Source organism: Phascolarctos cinereus, unplaced genomic scaffold (genome assembly GCF_003287225.1).
Source record: "Phascolarctos cinereus isolate Bilbo 61053 unplaced genomic scaffold, phaCin_HiC Scaffold_5;HRSCAF=322, whole genome shotgun sequence".
NCBI lineage: Eukaryota > Metazoa > Chordata > Mammalia > Diprotodontia > Phascolarctidae > Phascolarctos > Phascolarctos cinereus.
Window position 1 is genome coordinate 287,034,581 of NW_027555958.1, and position 6,642 is coordinate 287,041,222.

Consider the following 6,642-nt stretch of genomic DNA (forward strand, 5'->3'; position numbering starts at 1 on the left):
GGGTTTCATCTAACTCTTTGAGGGGCTAATTCCAATCAAACACAGATGCTTAATCCATTTGGGAGTCCATATATATGTTCATGGCTTATTTTGGCCTTTTCTTTCTCTCTTCCATTTTCTTCTTTCCTTTCTTTCTTTCTTCCTTCCTTCTTTCCTTCCTTTATCTCTCTCAAACTGTCCTATTGCTGTGTGGGTTTGAAACTCCGTTTGGATTGCCCTATGCAGCAGAAGATATCCTTTTGTGATATTCTGGGTACTCTTTGGTATAGAGACCCAAGAAAATTTTTGTCTGGACCTCCAGTGGGATCACCTTTATGTTCAGAGATTCCTAGAGAAATTTTGGTGTCTTCCATTTGTGAAAGAGACGCTTGGAGATTTAATCCAGCTCTCCAGTTGCATGTGGTCCTAGGTGCTGAGAGAATCATGGAAGAATTTTTACCTAGGACAGCTTGGTTTCTCACCTGAGGGCTGGGGTCGGGGAGGGGGAAGGACTTCCTGTCAACCCTAACTTTTTTTTTCCCCCAGCTTCTTAATCTCTATAGGGTGAGCCTCACACATTTTGGGAGCTCAATTAGGATTAAAATTTCTCTGAGAAGGGAAGCTCAGTTTTTTCCCTATTTTTTTTTACTCTTTCCTTTTGTTAGTTGTTTGTTTATCCCAAAAAAGTTAGCCTTTGAAAAATTAATTTTATTTATTTTTTGTTACATTTTAAGTTCTGAACTGTTTCCCTCCCTCCTCTCAAAAATTAGCCTTTGATAAGCTTTGTAAAATGTCTGTTCATTGAATTTGCATAACTCTGTATTTGGGGTGTGACTGTGATGGCACTTTAAGCTTAGTACTGTATAAGATCTGCACCATCTGGACTGATAAGACTCAGCACAAGGCACAAGAGAAGGCACTCGAAAGGACAATGCTTGAGTCTTTTAATGCTTGAGACCCCAGAGAACTTTTCCATATTAAAGAAAAGGGGTAACAATGCAAAAGAAACCCTAGCTGACATAACCTTTTTTTTTAAACTGGGGGAAAAAGTGTAGTAGATGCCCTCTTCCCTATGCTTTCTCCCTACACCCAACTCTGAACGTGCCAAGCTGTCACTGTTGGCAACCCCAGGGAAGTTTGAGTGAATTTATTTCTGTCCATGTAAGACTGAGGGACTTGTTAGGTACCATCGAGCTGGTCCTGGAGGCTGGGTGTTGGATAGGGTGGCTGTCCTGTCTCCAGACAGGACCAGACTCCAAGTGGCCATGGGTTCTGTTGTTATGTATTTATTCTTTTCTAATCTTAGATGAATAAGGATCCTGAGATGGAGATGTCTCAGAGACCTGACATTCCCCATTCCCCAGGAAGCTCATTATTGGGAAAAACCTCATCATTCTGCAAGATCCCATCAGCCCTGGTGTTCCACCTCATCACTACCTTCTGTTCCTCTGATTAGAGGGTGGAGCCACGAATTCCAAATCCTTCACTTAAGGAGGAGGTGGGGCGTTTCATTTCTCACCTGACTTCCGCTACCTTAAGACTGCTTTGAAGAAATTTCTCCCTTTCCCCTAACTTTTCAGCTTCCTTTTCTGTGTTGTCTTCTCTCGTTAGATTATAAACTCTTTGAAGGCAGTGACTATCCTTTTTTAAAATTTTCATCCCCAGGGCTCAGCACAGTACCTGGCACATAGTAGACACTTAATAAATGTTTATTGACTGACTGACTGACTGACCTTATGAGTTCTAGAGACCTGCCAGGGGACAGCATCTGGTATCCCTGGAGCAGCAGTGACCAGAAGCAAGGGGAATGTCTGCATCAGAGAACTGGACAAAGAGACAAGGAATCCACCCGAATGTAGAGAGATAAAGTGAGGACAAATAGGGATAGAGAAGAGCAGCTTCTAGGAGTATAGCCCTTGTACCAGAAAAAACTGCTGATTGTGAACTCAAGAAAGAACTTCCAGGCCATAACGCACCTGGCATTATGTTACCCTTTACTACCAATAAACTATGCTATGTGTACCATTTGAACTTTAAATTTCTGCTCATTTTCCTATGTACCTGTAGGAGATTATACCTCCAGATTTGGGCAGAGGGAGGAGTTAGGAGTATTTCATAGCAATTATTCTTACTATGCTGACTTAGCAAAATACTTTTGTTAAAAGCTAATTGAGTTTGTTGATGGACTAGTTTTGTTTTTGTTTTTTTGGAGGCAAACAGGGTTAAGTGACTTGCCCAGGGTCACAGAGCTAGTAAGTGTCTGAGGCTGGAACTCAGGTCTTCTTGACTCTAGGGCCAGTGCTCTATCTACTGTGCCACCTAGCAGCCCCCTGTTAATGGGAGATATACTGGTGAGGGGTTTAGGAACTAAAGTTCTAGATGTATATATAGACCACAGAATTAATCCTAGAATCTGAGGTAGCAGCTGCCCCTTTGTTAACCCAACTCTAGTATAAATGCAAGTTGAGGGAGCAGTCTCACATTAGTACAATGTGGAAAATGCTGGGTGGTCTCTTGGTCCTCCCACTACCCCATGACAGTAGTAGGGTGTTGCGTCAGTTAAAAGAAGAGCCAGCTTCTGACTTGCTCTCTCTTCCTTTGATCTTCTAGGTGGATCACCCTGGTATCATGATAACCTTGCCCACGTTGCAGTGCTTGGGGGCTCCACTAGGCAAAAATTCATGCTTGGGCAGTTGGCTATCTTTTCTGCCTTTGTGTTTTTTCTTTTCTGATCTAAGCTGAATAACCATTTATCCAAGGTAGATGTAGTCAGGCTTGGACGTGATCTTGTGAGTTCCAGAGGACTTGGGTCCCTTGAGTGAAACTGATTGGCATCAATGGGAATTTGTTCATCAGAGAAGATGACCATGGACAAGCTGAGTGTTGGTCTAAGACTGGTGCATTTCACCAGCAGGCATGTACAGTACCAAAAAAAAAATCATTCCTTTAACTAGTAGTTGTTAGAGGGGCAGACAGAAGTAATCCTAGTGTGGTACCTCCTCTCTGAGAAGAGCAGAGTGGCCTCTCTCGTGACCCCTTCTCCTACTCCCCTCCAGGCAGGAATCAATGTCTCCCTTGGAAAGAGATGGGCAAGATTCCTGATATAACTATCATGTTATGCTTATCATGATATACCTATTATGAATTGCATTTAGAAAAAATCAATTTGGGCATATACATAACCTATATGAACAATGTACACACTCTATATGCACTTAGAAATTTATTTTTGTACTTGTTTATAGGATTGTCTGGAGTGGTGAGAGACTTAAGCAGGGAAACCAATTAAGAAGTCACTTCCATAGTTCAGATAAGAGATGATGAGAGTCTTCAAGTGGAGAGAAAGGGTCAGATGTGAGAGATGTTATAAAGACAGAAATGGCAACATTTAGCAATGATTAGTTATATGAGGTAAAGAAGAGTAGAGAGTCTAGGATAATGCTGAGATTAGGAACCTGGGGCATTAGAAGGATGATGGTACCTTCAACAGAAATAGAAAGTTTGGAAGAAGCAAAAGGAAAAGATAATGAGTTCAATTTTAAACATGTTGAGTTTAAGATATCTCTGGGATATACAGTTTGAAGTCTTCAATAGGCAATTAGTGATGTGTGCCTGAAGCTCAGGGCAGAGGCTGGAGTTAGATTTATAAATCTGGGAGTCAAGTGCATAGAGATGATAGTTAAACTCATGAGAGCTAATGAGATTATCAAGAAAGGAAATAGAGAGAGAAGAGGAGGACAGGGTATAGTTACGGGATATGGTATGAATGATGAGCCAGCAAAGTGACTGAGGAGTATCAAGACAGATAGGAGGTGAACGAGGAGAGAGTACTGTCCCAAAAACCTGGAGAAGAGAAGCACTTGGAGAAGAGACAGTTACCAGGAAAAGAGACTAATCAACATTGTCAAACATAGCCGGTCAAGAGGGTTGAGGACTGAGCAAAGAGTGTTTGGTTTGGCGATTGAGAGATCACTGGTAAATTTGGAGAGAGCGATTTCAGTTGAGTGAGATGAGAAGCCAAATTGCAAAGGGCTGAGGAGTAAATGAGAAGAAGAGAAGTTGAGGCAACAAGCGTAGAGAACTTTTTCAAGTAGTTTTCTGAGAAAGGTAGGGGAAATATAGGACAATAGCTTCAGGAGATAATAGAGACCAACAAAAGTCTTTATAGGGTGGAAGAGACTTGGATGTGTTGGAAGGCAGTAGGGAAGGAACTGATAGGAGATTAAAGATTGGAGAGAGATTGGGGGATAATCTACACAATCAAATTGTTTGCATTCTTAGGGGCTTGGAGTGTTGCATGCTCATTACAAATTCAAGATGGAGTCACTCAAGTTAAGAGAGACCCTTCTGGTTAAAATGGCTACGTGTATAGCAAGAGTAAAGGATGACCTTTCACATATAGCAGGTACAAAGGGGTCGGGGGTCCACCACCCTTCAACTTGCCACTTGACTCATTGCTGTATGGTTTCATCATATAGAGCTCTAAAGCAATCCAACATTATTCCCATCCTTCCTGGTTCCAGAAGGCTTCACTTTAGCTGGCTTCTGAGGGGGGTTTTTTGGTTTTTTTGTTTTTTAGATCACTCTCTTTCCATCTGCCTTCTGACTTCTTAGTTGGATGTAACCTGTTTTTTGCATGTAAAAGAGTATTTCTCTATCTTGTTGCTATTAGCAACTGTTTAAAATAGTGCTTTGATAGCTGAAAAGCCTTCTGTGAAAGGCCCTCATCCAGAACAGAACATTTTGAATAAAATTAAACAAGGATTATTTTTGTGGTGGTGGCTGAACAGAAAATTAAACTGGTTTCATTATCAGGAGCCAAGAATCATCATAAACAACCACCACCAACTTTGGATACCTTGAATCTAGGAGAAGGGTCTGTGCACCCATTTTAGAAGAAACTTAGCTCTTATGAGAACACAAGAAAGCGTTCACAGTCATTCTGAATCTTGAGACCATCACCCACCTCTCTGTGAGAGGTGTTAGCAATCCTCATCATAGATCCTCTGCATTCATGCTAGGTCACTGAATTGATCAGAGTTCTTAAGTCTTTCAGAGCTGTTTATCTTTTTAACATTGCTATTATTGCATAAATTATTCTCGTGGTTCTGTACACAGATTACTTTTCCACCTAAACTGATTTACTATCTCCTCCCCAAACTCAAGATTCCAATTTTAGCTCTGTAACTTTGCACAGGCTTCAAAGACTGTCTGGAAAGCATTACTCCCTTACCCTGTGCCTTATCAACTCCTTAGCTTCTTTTAAGGCTCAGTTCAGATGCTCCCTCCTTAACAAAGCCTAGCTCAACCCTCATCCTTCCCCCTTAGTGCTTAGTCCTTTTCTACCTCAAACGACTTTGTCTTTTGCTTATCTGCATAGATATTGTATCCAGCCCCCATTCCAACCTATTATCCAAGCACAAAGTAAGTACTTGGCAAGAATTATTTGTCTTAAGTGCAAAAGAGCCATGATGGAAAATGCTATCCACATATCCAGAGAAAGAACTGATGGAGTCTGAATGCAGACTGAAGCATACTGTTTCCACTTTCTTTTTTTTTTCATGGTTTTTTCCTTTTATTCTGTTTCTTCTTTCACAACATGACTAATATGGAAATATGCTTTACATGACTACACATATATAACCTATATCAAATTGCTTACTGTCTTAGGGAGGTGGTAGGGGAGGAAGAAAATTTGCAACTCAAAATTTTATATAAAAATGAATGTTAAAAATTGTCCTTACATGTAACTGGAAAAAATAAAATATTTAAAAGAAAAAAAAACCAGTAGGTCATAGACAACTTACATTGTCATAAAATCAGATTCCCTTGAAATTGAATTGGGATTTGTAACAATAAACCATTTTGTCTTTGGCTCCCTAGCATCTGGCATAGTGATTTTTACATAATAGGCATTTAATGAATATTTGTAGAGTTGGGAGAATTAAAAATACAATTATGTGAAAAAAACTTACTAACTCTCATATGCAATATAGGAGACAGTCCTGCTTTTAAGAAATTTGCATCCATGTATTTAATGATCAGATACATGGCCTTGTATTGTTAGTCAAATGCCAAATGAATTCTATATCATCAAGTTAAGGTCCATAGAAGGGGTTCTTAGCCTGGGGTTCTATAGCAGGAATTTTTAATCAGGAGCTGGTGAACTTGGGTTGTTTTTGTTTGTTTTTTTTAGTAGTTTGATTACTGTCATTTCAATATCCTTGGTATCCTTTGTAGTCCTATGTATTTTATACATTTATTATTATACACATTATATATATAATATACATTATTCTGAGAAGGATCCATAGGCTTCACTAGACTGCCCAAGAGGTCCATGACAAAAAACATGCTTAAGAACTGCAGAATATAAGAAAGAAGATGGAGGAGTATTGTTATCATGGGATACAATGATGAGGGAAGGTTTTATATCCTTTGGACTTGAGGTGGGTCCTGACTAGATGGGTAGGATTCAGAGAAGCAGAGAATGAGACAAGGTTGAGGGGCAGAGACAGACATCCTTTGGAGCACTCTTTAGAGGCACTGTGAAACCAGTCTAGCAGGCCATGGAGAGACTCTATAAACTAAAGGAAGATTAGATTGAGGAAGTAGGTTAGAACCAGACCATGGAGGCCTTTAAATGTTATAATTAGGAGTTTG